We start from the raw sequence: 16,267 nt of genomic DNA, 5'->3' as shown, positions 1-16,267 counted from the left end.
GACCTAAATATTATAAAATAAAATAAAATTATAAAATAAAATAATAAAATAAATAAAATAAAATAACAAAAAAGAGTAAAGAGAGCAACTGATAAGAGTCTATGAAATCTTTAACCTTCCTTGAGAATGCACATAGAGAATTATTGATCCCTGTGCTTTCCCATACAAGAATATGGGCTACCAGGTGAAAGAAGCAGCTGACAAGTTCAAAACAAACAAAAGAATGCTCCTTTATACAACATATAGCTAATCTGTGGAACTCATCACTATACACTGTGGATGTTTAAAAATGTCATGTGTTCCAATTTATTGAGGAAGGAAAAAAAAAACTCTCATTCAAGAAGTCTGAATTACAGACAGCTAGAGGCCGGACGAATATGGGAAATAGTATTACATGCTTGCCTGGTTCTTATCCTCTCCCCCTGACATCTGCTACAGGACATAGTCAGAGACAGAATATGAGACTAGCTAGACCTTTGGTTTGAACCATTTTGGCTGTTCTTATTTTCTTATGATTTTAAACTGCATGTTATTCCAGAAATTCCCAGGCTGCAATAGTAACTCCAGCTCTAGTCTAAGTGATTACACAGGTGGTACTTCAGTAGACAGTAGTATGGGAACAATAGTATAGCAGTGTCAAATTTGGGCTGGGAACAACTGCACTGGGATCATCAAACACAGAAGTTTATAATATACCGCTAGGATTCAGTTGCCTGCTATGCATTTAATCTCTGCTTTGGATTATAAATTAAACTGGAATTTAAATAAAAGTTGTGGCCAGAGGCCTTTAACCATGCTGATAGATGTCACAAGGCTTCTTTTGAGCCACAAAGCACAAAGTAGAAGGGTTACGCTATTTTTGATTGAACACAGAATTATTTTTTAAACTCCCTTTCTAAAAGCATTTAAGTTTTGTTTGTGGCGTGGCTCTTCCATAAACTCTTTGTTCATTAAACTTCTAGTTGCTTCTGTTGAAAACAGAGATGCTTTCAAGTAAAATGTTTTAAGGAGGTTTAGAAAATGTTCTGGAATGAATTTTAGAAGTAATGGATATTCCCTTGATTTATGTCCTTGTATCGTACATGTAAAAGTGAAAAATAATGCTTTTAATTGTAGAATTAATAAATTTTTTTAATCTTTTTTTCTGATTATGGTCCTAACATTACACTACGTGGAGTGCTGATCTGATCTGATCTGATCTGGAAATGATCATCAAAGTTCAGCCCAGATTAATTATTTAGAAAAAATACAAACTGACATTTAGAAAAAGACAGATGAAATAGAACTCTTGTTAAGTATAGCAATAAGAAATGGAGCATAGGATGGTAACAGAAATAAGTATAGTAATTGCCATTAGATACAGAATAAAGACATTGTGACCAAATTAATCAAGCCATGATTTAGATTTTTAAAATTTATTAGAATTTTTTAACTGTGTTAGCAATTAATATGCTGTACTATTATGAGTTTAAATTGATTAGCACTTTTTTGAACAATATATAGCAAATGGCTATGTTAATTAAAGGAAATCAAGCTACATTAATGCAGGTTCTTTTAATGGTGAAAGATACAACATTTTAAACACTTTTTTTCTTGGTACATGTTTAAATAGATTTTCTGTTCTTTGACTAGCAAAATGTTTAAGACTGACAAAATAGTCATAGTCTACAACCTACATAGGAAAAGGCTTTGATTACAGTAAAATTACACAAAAATGTGTCATTAAAAGGCATTGGACAGACATAAAACCTAACCTTTTGAGCTGAAGAATACTTAATATTCTCTTCATGATCATGCAAGGGGAAATTCTTTGCTATGGAATAGCTATTTTCCTGTTAAGCAGGCTATTTCATCAATGATTTATTCCTGAGATGTAATAGGTCGTTTAAAATGGTGGTTTAAAAGTTAGGCCTTTTTTGTTTAATTTTCTCACAGGCAGTTGGTAATTATCATGGTCCTGCAGTTTCTCTGGAATGCTGTGGAGGGTCAAATGCCAATGGAACCCTGCTTTATAGGGTAATTAAGACAGTAGACATGGTTATTAAATACATCGTGCTAAACTAAACTGGAATGCTGTGAAATAAAATCCAAAATCATAAATAAAACGTGGGTATTCTAGCGAAAAGAAAAAGAAAAAAAAGAGGCTTTCTACAACCATATTTGCTGTAAACAGCTCTGGCTGAATTGTGTCTGAAATTCTGCCATTTAGGTATCTATCTGCAGACTTGCTAGATGTTTCAGGAATATTTTAAAACTAAAAATAAGAGCAAATGTGCTCTGTGTGTTTTGTGTGCCCAGAAATCTAGTACAGTAATCAAAATTCAACCTCATAGTGCTCAGTGTATCTAAAGAATGTAAAAAAACTCCACAATGAATAGAACCTTCTGTATTCATAATTACCATGCAGCATGTGCTGGAAAATATGTACTAAAATAGGATGATGGATGTAAGTTTAATGTGAATAACAAATGAAGTTTGGAGAATCCTGCAGAAAATACCATGAGATGATAGCCTCTTTTTAAGATATTACCAGGTGTAGTGTAGCTGTTTCATTCATGTCTATCTGAACACTTTGTGTTTGCAATATCCTTTAGGCCACATATAGAGATGGTACTGTGTGTCTTACGTGCAGGAGAGGGGGGCAAAGATTAAAGGCTTGATCAACATGGGTAATACTAACAGAATGAAAGGTGAAATATTGCAACCTGTAAGATATTGTACTTCCTTCAGAATATAGAGTAAACTTGTCTTTATACTTTTTCTATACTGAAAAGATAGGGTAATACGATTTCTTCCTAGAAAAATTGTGACAAGTACACAAAAGCGGCGGGAAATTCACTTTGGAAAATGAGTCTAATATAAAACAAAGTCCGTAAAATACAGAATGAGATTTGTACATCTGATCCAAAATTATATTCCCTTTGTTTAAAGTCTGGAAGATTATATATGCAAGTTTATTGGTAAATTCATTGCATCACCAGAAAAGGAGAAAGAACTATGCCTCCCCCCTCCCTAAAAAAAAATGAAAAAAAGAAAATAAATATTTCCAATTCTAGCTGTAAAACTGGAAGCCAGAATGTGTAGTTGACAGGCACAGAGCCAGCTGACTTTAAATCACTAGCCTTTCCATCAGATCAGTCTTCCTACTTCCACATGGAACACATTTTAAGTTAACAATGTGTAGTTTGGCAAAGGAATTGTTTTTCTTTGGCATAGAGGAGTTGTCTCATTTCTTTTAAAAAAAATATTTTCTGCCTGCTTATATATACAGTGTGTGTCGACATTCTTTTGAACTTTAAAAACAGTTGTTACATCAAAAAAGCTTTACTTAGACAATTACATTCTGCCTATTTTGTTTTATATATATATATATGTAGATATAAATGATGGAAATTGATATTTAATTCATCTGTATACTGGCTGGTGTAACTCATCCAGTTTTCAGTGTTTACTTAAATACATATGTAAATGCCTATAAAAATGTTGATTAAGCTGCTTGACCACAGACACTGAGAAAACAGGCCTCCTTCCTTGAGACAGTAATTTAAGTAAGTCTCAGTTGATATCAGAGTATTTACAGTGTGGGTATAGACTCTAAGACAAACTAAGATTAAATCTGATCATTTTGCTCTTACACCAAAACCTGGCCATTTCAACCAGATGTATTTATAGCATGAAAAAGCAGTAGAATGGAATGCTACTCATTCAGACATTTGCAGTTGATTTATTCATTCCTGGTTGCTTCCACTGAAAACTCAGAAAAGCAGAAATGCAAATTTTCAGACATTGGTTCCACATGAAATGGGACAGACCACTGCACCAGCTACTGTTGTGAGACCAGATAGAGCTACTGCTGCCTACACATAAAGAGAGCCATTAAGGAGAAGTTGTTTATTTCTGCTTCTGCAGAAATCATAAACACCAGCCATGAGCCTGACAGCACAAGCTGTGCTGCAGTAAATTCTAGTACTTTGCTGGCCATTCTAAGCTGCCCAGTAAAAGTTACTGTACCTAAATCCCATATACATTTCATGAAATAATCCTGCTCAGAAGATGGTATCATATTCATGCACAGCAGGGTGTGCAAATGCCTATAAATCAAAACGTAGAATCTGAAATATCTATAAAAAAAATCTGTGCAAATTTAACCATGACCCTTTGCCAGACAATAGGCCTTCATATGCTTTGCAGCTTAGCAGACACCAAGGAATTTTGTTTGGAAGTGATAGCTACTGTCTATGTAATATTTAGGACCTATTCATGGAGCATCTGGCAGAAAATAAAAGGGTTTCCTCCTCTAACATATGCTAAAGAAGGATGTGGTCCTGTGCCTGCTCCTCCTCTTCTGACTTTTTGCAAATAGCACAACATAAGAGACAGTTGTTTCTGGCTGCCCTGCTGCCTGTCATGGCTGTCAAGTGAAATCCCATGAATTATTGCTCTTCCAGATGTAAGAGATTTCCAGGCTGCCTCAAACTGCCTGTGGTTTGTGGTACTGGAGAGGAGAGAAACGAGATTAAACTTCATCTCATCAGTGCAATCTGAAAAGATCACACAGAGGACTAATAATCACAGCTTTTTCATTCCAGAGCCGGACCCGAGAGCTGTGTGTTTTTGTTTCAGGGCTATGTCACATTAAGCTTGTTGGAAGACATTGATTAAGGTCAAACAATGTTTGAAGATCAAAAATAAATTTTTTAACTCTGTGTTGCTGCATACATTTTGCATTCTTCAAAAAGTGTCATGCATTGCTTTAGCCGGCTGAAACAGAAGAGTCTGTGAACTGAGTTCTGTAATTCTGAGATGTCAGCACTTCTTAGCATAAACTTATGAAAGATAAAAAAGAAAACGTTCACCTACAATTATGAATCTAATGTCATATGGCATCCCCTGTAATCAGAGAAAAACAGCCACCAAAAAACCCTACTTGTCACTTTGGTTTCCCCATAAATGTCTGTCTTTGTGATTTTCAAAACTTGTCGTTTGTTTTTTTTTTAACATTTTTTATGGTTTGTTTGTGCCAACCACAATGGCCTCTGGACCTTTGAGGTTAGTCTGAATGTTTTGTATTAGTGAAGAATACTTATTCATACACTGATGAGTTACACAGTTTTCAGAATGCTCAACTGTAACCCTCCGTGAGTTAAGAAATAACAACAGGTTCAAAATGATAGGTAGAAATTTAAATAAAGATTTTCATGATTGTTTCCAGAATTGTTCTGTAATTGTATTGTCCGCTCCAACCATTTACTGTTGAATTTCCAAGTTTTTTCTATCCTCTTTGAGATATATACATATGTATGTATGTATGCAGAGAGAGAGAGAGAGAGAAATGTAATGCACAGTTACCTGCAAACTATACTTTAAATAATAGCTGTAACACAAAATAGCATAATGCTTTAAAACCTAAGCACTGTCAAATGATTACTGTCATGACTGGTTTTTTTATGAAATCAAGACAAGTGGAGAGGCCCCTGACATTTCACTTCAGCCCTATTAGCAAAATATTAATTATAGATAAGGAAAATATGTTGCCCCAAAAACACCTGGAAATAATTGACAAATGTATGCGACTTAGATCAGAACGTAATTGCCCTGATTCGACCTATGTAGCTTTTTTTAAAAACTGACGTAGCTTGTTTAAGTAATAGTGTTGGCTACCAGATGTAAAACCTCCCAGGCTAGCTTCCTTTTCCATTTGAGCTCGGGCATATCACAAAGGCTCTCTAATGTGAGGGGATACCAGTAAAACAGTGATGAAAACCATAGGTACGAATATCTGCAAGTGGCTCACATGAAAGCATTTATCGCTTTTCATGCGCGTGTATTATACCATGGTGGAAAAGAGCCCTTCATTGAAAATGCATTAATTATTTGACACTGGTTTTCCTCAGACATTTTTTTGCTATGGGATGCAAGTGAAAGATTACAGCTGAAAAAATGATCATCATACTTGAGGTAGGCTCACAGAATCTTTTCTTATGTTCTGTGTGAAGTTGTCTTGAACTGAAACCTCTGCTCCTTAAGGATTAAGGGATTGAAAAGCAAAGACTGAAGCTGCTGTAATTTAAACCCAGTCATTCTCTAGCACAAAGGTGCAAATGGACTAAGCCAATCTGCTTCTTTGCTAGTTCAGCTAAGAAAAAATTTTACCTTTTGAAAGTTTTGTACTATTAACATTCCAAAGATGTCATTATCTTTAAAGGAAATTTATTCTCTTGATTTTTTAACATGAGAACAGAGCCATGAGACATGGAATAGGTGGACATGGTTTCAAATTGCAGTTTACGGCATTTCTGAAAAATTCCATCTATGTGATGTATAGATAAATCATAAAGATAAAACTAATCAATGAATGCCACTGAGGTGAGTTTTCTTGTTTATAAAAATATCTTGTCTCCAGAAATACTTGCAGAGCAGTTTTCTCTTGCTATTTAAAAAAATGGTTTTATATTACTAAAGAGTCATAAAAAGTATCAGATGAAACCAACTTAGTTCCAAGGACTGCAAGAGAAGAGGGAGCATTATGTTATATTGCAGATAACTAATACATTCACTAGACAGAAAAAATCCAGTTAATTACTGGGTGCATGTTAACTGATTGCAGGTTCCGAGTTTCAGTAACAAAATGAACTGAATTTACATTTCAGGTTGTTGGTTTCTTTTTAAAGTTTGTCACAAAGACGCGGTACGTAATTCTAATCAAAACAAATCAAAACTTCTTTTTAAAAAGTATTCCCAGTGGAAGAGCACCATATCCAGCAGAAAATGAAGCCCCAGCACTGTGGTTTGGGAACTACTGTGCCGTGCTAGGGACCTGTCTTTGATTACTGGCTCCGCTCGTAGACGAGCACTCCCCGCAGAGGCTGCGACACTCAGCTTGTGAGAAGAAAGTAGCTCCGCGGCTTTGGGGAGCGCGGCCTCTCGGAGCCACTTGCTTGGAAGCGGCTCTAGCGCGGGTAGAGGTGGGTTCCCCCCAGCCTCCCACCAGCGTATCGGCTGCTGTGAAGTGGAGGCTTACGTAGAGGGAAATAAGAGAGTTGTAGTTCTTTGGCGACCTGGAGAAGTTTTTTCCCTGGGGGAAAATACATAAACATATTCTCTTGTGATATGTGTTGAAATTTACTACCAACAGGAGTAAGTGTAGACCTTAGAATTACTTGTATTGATTTTGGGCTACGTTGCATAGTTTCCATTTGGGTGAGGAAAAGTCACATAAGTGGTTACATATTTGTATTTATAAATCATCTTCTATCACTGATTTAAAACTGTGACCCACTGTTTATCCATACATTTGATGTGGAGCTGGCAACCAGCAATAATACGAGCTTTCCAGCACTTCCCATTTATAACTTCAAAGCCTAACCTGGAGAACCACCCTCTCTAGAGACAGAAGCAATTCATTTTCCATATTCAATGTGCTTCTCTTGAGAGGAAAAAACTGCCAGTCATGCCAAATTGTGTTGAATGATACAAGGTAAAGCTAGTTTTATCACATGGGCAGCTGACACAAAACTCTTCCACTTATCTTAGGTTGGATGGGAACTGGGTTCAGAGATGAAAGGTCAGTTCTTTATCCACTAAGCCCTCTAGATATTCCAAAATCCCCAGTACATTACAAATTTGAACAGTTTAAGCTCTCTTAAATAAAAGAATCTCTTCTTGAGGTAAAGTATACAGTGTATATAGATACAGAGCAGGAGAAACATGTGAAAGGTCAGAGATGTGACCTTTTAACGTCAATAGTTTTATTTATTGACACGAAGTCCAGTTTAAAGTGCTTAATGAAAAAGCAAGAAAAGAATCAAGGAATCTGTTAAACTGCGTAAATTTGACTGACTAAATAAATTATACTGCATGCCTCAGAAATTGCAATTGCTATGAATGTTTTCTGGGGCTTATTCTTAGCAGAGGAAGCAGTTTCAGAAATTAACAGCATACTGGTTACACTGGCAATCCACAAACTAGTTCCTCAGTTTTCCTAACATGGCCTAAGGCAATTAAAATGGTATTTTTATTTTCCTTGATATTTTCTTCCATGTCACTTAACTGTTCTGTTATCCCAAGTAAGAAAAAAAAAAAGGTTGAATCAATAGACACTTTGTGTTTAGGGCTCATTTCCATTGAAATCAGTAGAGAAAAGTCTGATGGCAGGATGATACTCATAAAGCTTCTCTAACCTGCTGTATTTATTTTATTTTATTTTATTTTATTAGTTTTGTTTAGTTTGTTTTGTTTTGTTTTGTTTTGTTTTGTTGTACTGTCCATAGTTGTTCAAGCCCACTGGTTAGTCTGTGCATTGGCAGAATAGTTGTACTTTTATATTGCCTTTATAATAAATATTTATCCGATACATCAAATGCACAGTCGGAAATACTGGTGACTATGTATATAGATAATATAATTAATATATGAATATCAATATAAATAATAGATATGTGTATGTGGACAGATTTTCCAGTGGTCCTGAGCACCACCCGTTTCCATTGAAACTATTGGGTGCTATAAATGCTCAGAAATTCAGTAAATAAAGCCATTTAGCTCTTAAAAATGGTTTTGCTCCTCATCAAGTGCAATCCAAGAGTTCTGAAGATTAAAAGTGGAATTCAAAAATTTGTTTCCTGCAAGAACAGTACTTTGGCCTTTTACAGTGCTATTTACAGACTACAGCATTTTGTTTAGGTGAATCAATTATCTGTATCCTCAAGTGCAGATTTTATTTTCATGGACTTTTGGATTTTGCCATTTCAGTAATAATGTCTGGTATTATTCTAGTTCAATTTTACAGCTTCTCCTCTGAAAAGATACTGCGTTTTGTGATGTAATTTAGAGACTTCATTGCGAATGGGCATCAAGACACACAAATTGAGAACACAGGGAAGAGAAACAAAGCTGGATTAAAGATTGCCTTGAACTGCTGGAGCTCTGGCCCAAGGACTCTGCATTCTTGTTTAAAATGCCTTGACAATAATACTGATCATTTCATCTCTGGTGCCTTTTATGATTTTTTCCTGTAAAATGAGAACAGGGTAAATTGGGAGCAGCTATAATGACAGAAACTGGATAGTGCAACACAACAAAGTGGTAGTCCTAGTTCTTGTGGTAATCTTTTCATCTTATTCCTCTTTCTTTTCTTATTAGTGTGCTAAAATGCCTTTGCAAATTGATATTGATAATTTTTCATATAAATAGTAAACAATACCACACTGTTAACATGGCTTTGCTTATGAAACTTTATAGCCTAATTAATTCAGCAGGGTCTCTTGTCAATATTTCAGGCTACCTTCAGCATGACACGATCACTCCATTTGATCTTTCGTGCCACAAAGTATGCTAACACTTTGTATTTGTATTTTACAGATATTTTTAATGATCTTTGAGGTTAGACAAACTATTGATGAAAGATTTCTTGATCAAAACAGATACTTGGTTTTATCTTTAGATAACTGTGCAAGCTTTACAGTACCAGCTTACTCACTGGTTTCACTCAGAAAGGTGGCATGACACAACCTGTAACAACTTCATATTTGCAGGTTTTTTCCCTGTATTTTAAACATCAGTGCTCAGCCTCATTATACAGGGAAGCATACAAACACAGAATCATCAGTTCTTTCACACCTGTGACAAAGCATTAACTAGACTCTCCTTTGAAGGAAATATTATAGAATTGCCTCATACATGTATATCAAGAGTAATTTCTTCATTGTTTGAATTATCTCATTTGAAAGAAATTTCATGCCCAAAGAATATGTGCACATGCAACCGGCTAGATTATGGTGTCATTCCAGCTTATTTTTAAGAAAAGCTGGAATGCCCCTCAGTTAATCTGCATTATATTGTGCAGACCAGTTTTTATGTAGTCTCATCACTGTGGTGAAATGACTGTTTATCAAGGGTCAGTTACAGTACTCAGAGCCCCACAATGGACTGAAATGTAGGAGAAGATGAGTAATTTGGAACCTTAATAAAGAAATTTTGCTTTATTTGTGCCTAACCTTGAAAAACACTCACAGATTTCAACTATTATACGGGATGCAGCGGTACAACTTCTCAAGGGTCTTTTGTCTGCACACCTCGCTGCCTGCCAGAGGCTCATTGTTAGCACGTAGTAACCTCAGTAATACAGGGTGGCTGTTTGTTGTATTTATTGACAAATGCCTTTTGTTTTCCTTTCTTTTTTTTCTTTCCCCAGATCTTGATCAACATTCTAGCCTTTCTAGCTTCCTTGCTTTCATTTCATTTTATTAAGGCATTTGGGGACCTTTTCCTATCCCAAGACAGAGGTGCCAAAAAAAGGTACTTTTTTTCTTCCTGAGCTTCTGGACACATAATTTGTACCTACTGTGTGCAGCCTGAGTGTCTGAAGTACACATTAAAAGAATAAATGGCTACACTCCAGTTCCACATATGGTAAATGTTTTATCCTGATATTGCCTTACCCTGTCAGATTAATGAATATATATTTCTTTAAGTTTGCAAATAGAACCTGGTAAAAGTCCTGTTAAAATGAGGAAAGGTTTTAGGGTTTTGTTTTGGGTTGTTTTTTTTTTTGTCTTAAAATGCTGAAGGAGGGGTTTTGGTGTTCCGGCATTAGGAAGAGTTGTATAAGATTGTTATCAAGGGAATTTTAAACTCAAGAACTAGGTTTTCACGGTGACGAGCACCCACAGTACTCTCTAAATTTTCAGCATCTATGAAAACATGGCCTTAAGTTTACTAGCTGATTTCCAAAAAAAAGCAGTGTCATCATTTCAGGGTGGTTCAGTTTTAGTTTTTAGTGTTTTTTAATCTCTAAATTAAGATAAATCCAGAGGGAATTTTGGAACAGACTGGAAATTTTGGCCAAAAAATAAAACAGGCAAAAAATTATTATGTATTTAAGACCCATTGCAGCTAATGGCAGTTGGATACCTAAAACTTTTCATGATGTTGAAAGTCTTCCCTATTTGACACGATCTCAGAAACAGAACTTATGTAAGTGTTACAGGATGAATTCTGCTATTAACTAAAGCCCATGGTTTGTTCATGCTTTTTCTTTGGACTATAGATATTAAAACATCAGCAGTTCAAAAAGATTTTATTTAAGCAATCTGTGTCATGATATTCTGCATCATAATATAGAGGTGAACTGGAAAGAAGATGTGTACACTGCCATGGAAGTTGTGAGAACATGTTGTACTAGTACCTGAGCTGTCACTCCAGACAGTCAAATGAAGTAAGTCAATGGATCTATGGTACAGAGGTCAGAGTGGCAGTATTTCTGAAGAATTCAGAGAAGCTGTCTGGAGACTGCTAGTGTGTGAGATGGAGGAAGAAAGAGAAGGATGAGCAATGAATTCCCTAAAGCTATTCCCCTGAATGTGTTCCATAATAAATTTTAAATGTGTGTCATAGTGGGGTAGAGGGGTCAGATTTACTAATAATTTGCATTAACATTTGTAATATCTATCTTTTATGAACATGATCTCTTTTAGAGTTTTGAAAGTTTATATTCTTCCACAAAAAATTCAGGTTTTTTACTGGCTATGTCATTCTCTGATATTATATATGCATCTTGCATCTTTTATATATGAAATGAAGAGGCTGGTGCAACCCCCTCTCTTTTATATATGAAATGAAGAGGCTGGTGCACTCCCCTTACTCCCTTTTTTTTCTCGCCCTTTCTGACCACTCCTCTTACTCCTTTCTTTGCCTGACTGCTTAGCTGACAGAAACTACTGTAATCTGCCACAGCATCAACGACTGCATGAGGGAGCGGATGTTTTCCCCACAGAACCTAGACAATAACTCTGGGCAGGAGGAAAATGGACTAACACAAGGATCTGATGAGAGAGTGCTTTTCCTCCAATGACCCAGCTGGCTTGCCCATGACACAGCTTTTACAGGACATATAAATGAAATAAGAAGAAAGAAAGCATTAAACAATGTAGCCGAGGAGAGAGGAAAAAGAGGAACTTAAAGGAAGGCAGAGCCTATTTCAGGAGCGGCAAAAGGCAATATTGCCTGTGTGATTGTTCCAGCCTTCACAAAGGGGATTGTTTGCCTAGCTGGGAGCCACCGGAAAGGATTAACAGTTTTCCAGGGCAGACAACAGCCCCGCAATCCCACCTCGGGGTATCTCAGGTGTGAAGTGGGGGCTTGGGGAGAGGGCAATGGTGCAGGCTCAATTGGCCAGTAGCGCCCTTGGCTGACATCGCAGTTTATTTGTGAGCTTATTAAGCCTGGCCAGTCCTTTGGGGGCACTCTTGGCAAAGGTCACAAAAGACAAGATTTTGCATAATGAATACATTAAAATCTTTTTGTTAGTGCATGGGGAGCAAGAGGATAATGGCAATGAAGCTTTGGAATACAGGAAAGGAGGTAAAAGAAAATTAGTCCCCGAGGTAGCAAATATGATCATCATGTGGACTTGGGTTTCTATTTTAGCAAGTGAGCCCTGAGAGAAAAAAGTGCTTGGAAACATGCTGCCTCTTATTTGGATCCATAGCTACTGCACTGAACGAGTACACCACAAAGGGCAAAAGTGCCACCCTCCTCTATGATGAGTCATGTATATGGAAGGATCCCAGATAGTGAATAGGAAAGGATGGAGAATGCTGTATGCATTTTGAAGAAGATCTCAGGGGAAAAAAAAGGAGAAAAAAAAAAAAAAGGATGCCGTGTCAGCATGTAGGCTATAAATTGCACTTAGTTATCATAAATTCATGCTGAAAATAAAGTTAACATTATCAGATTTTGACCATGAGTCTCCTATGGGATTGATGTCATAATACAGCAGAGAGGACCTAGATGCACCTTTCCTGGCACTGTATTAAAGACCTAAATCGGGTGGCAAGGATAAGTAAGTTTAGGTACACATGTGAAGATGGCAGGGTCTCACAACTCAATAACCTGATGATTCAAAAGACTCAGGGCTGATAAAAGATAGAAACACCAGCTATCAGGGTCAGTTCAAGGGTGCTATAAAGAGAACCAAATCCCAGTGAAAATAGATAAAATGCTACTCTAGTTGCTAAGGTACCTTAATCTGATGAAAGCTAAGTTGTGTGAATTTTTTTAAGGGTTTATCATTCTTTGCACTGGTCCTAAAGTACAAGAGTGCAATCTTAAGTAACCGGAAGAAAGTTAAGAGGAGGAGCTGACTTAGGAATATAGTAGCTGGTCCATCTGAGCACATCAGTGCTGTCTTCAGGCAAGTTTAGGCTGGAGAAAAAATCAGTGAATAACTACATCAATTTGCTAGCGTGTCTTTCAATCAGTCTATCAAGATCTTTAAGGCTCCTGATAAGGGCATCCTTTTGGCAAAGCCCAATATAGAACCCACTGTACTTGTTTGGTTGTCAGTAGATCATTTAGAAAAGCAAATTCACATTTATTTTCAGTTCTTTGGGGGAATACTCTCTAATGGAAATAGGTATATCTTTATAATGCACTCATATTTTAAAGTCTGTAAGCAGTTGTAAAGAACCACAATAGTTAGTCCACTAATGATAATTTTGTGTCCTCAGAAATGATTTGCACTAGCCTGTTTTGGCATTTTTGTGTCTATAGAAAATATGGGAGCTAAATGGCATAATTCTATTTCACCTCACCTTCCCTCTGTTTGTGCCTCTGTTATTCACTGGTTTTATCTCAGCAGATGATGCAGCTGGTAACCAGCTTCTACCTCCTAACAGAAAGTTCATCAGCGTAAATTGGAATTCTGTTTTTCTTATCCCTGGCGATTCTTTGCATTGGTTGCAGGGTCCAAGATGGCCCTAGTGATGTGGCAAAGCCAACTCTAAATGCCCAGTCTTTTAGCAATTGTTGTGGCAGTTTGAAATCTTATTGTATTAAGATGCCTCAGGGATGACTATGCTATTCCAAGCAAATTCTTTAGTGGTAGGCAATAGCAATTAAAATAATTAAGATTTGAAATTTCTGTATTTGCAGATAATAGGTGAAAGTCACATCTAATTATAATTCTCAGAGTATGCCTAAATTAATCACATTAGCCCCATTTGTGTTTGAAAAGTCTTCTCTGGACCTAATGTCCTAAAATGAGTTTGTGTTCTTCCTGTCTAGTATCCATATGCTCACCATTTGGAATAGAAGGAAAAGATGGCATGCTGTGCAGTGTGTGGTGCATGAGTTTCTACAGCATTGACTGGGACTACCCACATAGTTACTCTCCCTCTTCTGCTGCACAAGAAATGGATGAGAACTACAATGAAAAATAGAAGTGTTTTCTGTTCTTTTTTAATTTCTTGTGAACATTTCCATCTTTCTAGGTTTATTTTGTAAATGGAGAAATATATGTAATATCTTCATAGGTATGAAAAGACACCATCTAAATTTCTATTTGAATAGAAATTCTTAACATGCTATAGAAAGGTTTTCAGCTGACAGATGAGGGGAATGCATTGCTTTACAACCTGGGCAACTACCTGTGTTTTATTCTGTCCCAATGAATGCTTAGAATTCCTGCCACTGTAACTAACACACTTTTAGCATCGGATTTCAGATCCCTGATAACACAATGCAAATTCAACAGAGCACAATGCAGATGAATGCAGAACTTGTTAAAGGAATTATCTCAAAAAAGAGTTAGTCAGTGGTAAATCACCATCAAATGGAAGTGATCCTAGGGGGCTCCTTGGGGATCAACATTAGACTCAGTGTTATTCAACATTTTCACCCATGAGTTAAAACATAAACATAAAACATTCTTGGAAAATTTGTAGGTGGCAGAAAGATTGGAGAATCAGTAAATAATAATGAGGACAACAGAGCCATATATTGTGCTCTGAATTGCTGATAAAATGAGATCATTCAAAAAATAGTAAGAAAACAACCCATGTTGCAACTCAGTCAAATGCAAAACCATGCATGGAAGAAAAAGATCCAGACCAGACCAGCAGGATTGGCATCTTTGTCCAGGAATACATTGACTGAGGAAGCTCTAAGTATCATAGTGGAGAGGTAAGCACAGGCACAATTCTGAAAAAACAGCAATTGGAATCCTATAAATAACCAAGTGAGAAACAGGATTTGGAATTTTTGTATCTTTATTTGGCAATAATGAGACAGATAAGAGAATACTTTGTCCATTTCTGTTGTCCACAGTTTAAAGAGTTTTGGTTTGTTGGGCTTTTTTAAAATCTGGAGATGTTATAGAAAAGAGCCACAGAATGATTCAAGGTTGGTTAAAATGCCTGCAGTGAGAGACTTTAAGAGCTTGGTTTATTTAGTCTGACGAAAAGAAAATTGAGTGGTGACTTGACTGAGAGGTAACTGTGAAAGTATAAGTACTCTCACAATGAGAAAACACAGAGTACTAAAGTGCTCTTTAATCAGGCAAAGAAAGGGATAACAAGAACTAATGGCTGGAAGCTGAACTAAGCCACATGTTAACCATGAGTGGTTAACCACTGGAACAAGTTATAAAACGGTATGATCACTTCCCTATCTTTTAATGTCTACAGATCAAGACAGATTCTCTTTCTGGAAGATATGCTTTACCCAAACACAAGTTATTGGACTCAGTACAGAACAACGGGGTAAAATGTGAAGGCCCATAATGGAAAACAAATAGCATAATATAATGACCTCTCCTGGTATTAAAGTCTATGGAAAAAAATAACCAAATGCTAATCCCATTGTGCATCTCTCAAATGCCATTTGTTATGTCTAAGACCAATCCTTGTACCGCTTCTGTCTGAGATGGCCTAAATTTTCAAGAAAGTTTTAAACAACACTGTGGCAAAATGTCTTTCAAAAACATGTTCTAGAGAAGGTGCATTAGAATGAAAGCAGGAATATGATGAAAAGTATTTTTAAAAAATTAAAATGGTGTTCATAGTTGTAGTGGTCTTGTCATAATAGGTGAGCAGTTAAAGTATCATTACTTAGTCCATTGTCTGAGCAAGTAAGCAGTTCATATCAGGGCCAGCTGTGTTTAAACAAAAACTCAGCCTAGCTTTATATTTTCTAGTCTTTTCTGTCAGTAAATGAGTCACCTCCCTCTAACACAGGTGTGACAGGCTCAATAGTGTGGTTTCGGGGTATCATCTTTTCAGATGACAGAGTAAACATACTCATTTGCTATTCCAGGATGAATGAAAAAGAATTGTGGATCATCCCCCATAGATAATCAGAACTCTCTTTCTGTCTGGGATTGGAAAAAACATTAACTCCAAATCACAGAAATATAAAATGTCTCAATGCATGTGAAGAGAGCATCATCTAAATTTCAATTTGAACAAATATTATGGATATACTTGACATA

The sequence above is a fragment of the Aptenodytes forsteri genome, unplaced genomic scaffold (genome assembly GCF_000699145.1).
Source record: "Aptenodytes forsteri isolate BGI_AS27 unplaced genomic scaffold, ASM69914v1 Scaffold62, whole genome shotgun sequence".
Classification (NCBI taxonomy): Eukaryota; Metazoa; Chordata; class Aves; order Sphenisciformes; family Spheniscidae; genus Aptenodytes; species Aptenodytes forsteri.
The sequence above is the reverse complement of the archived record's forward strand: the minus strand, read 5'-3'. Positions refer to the sequence as shown.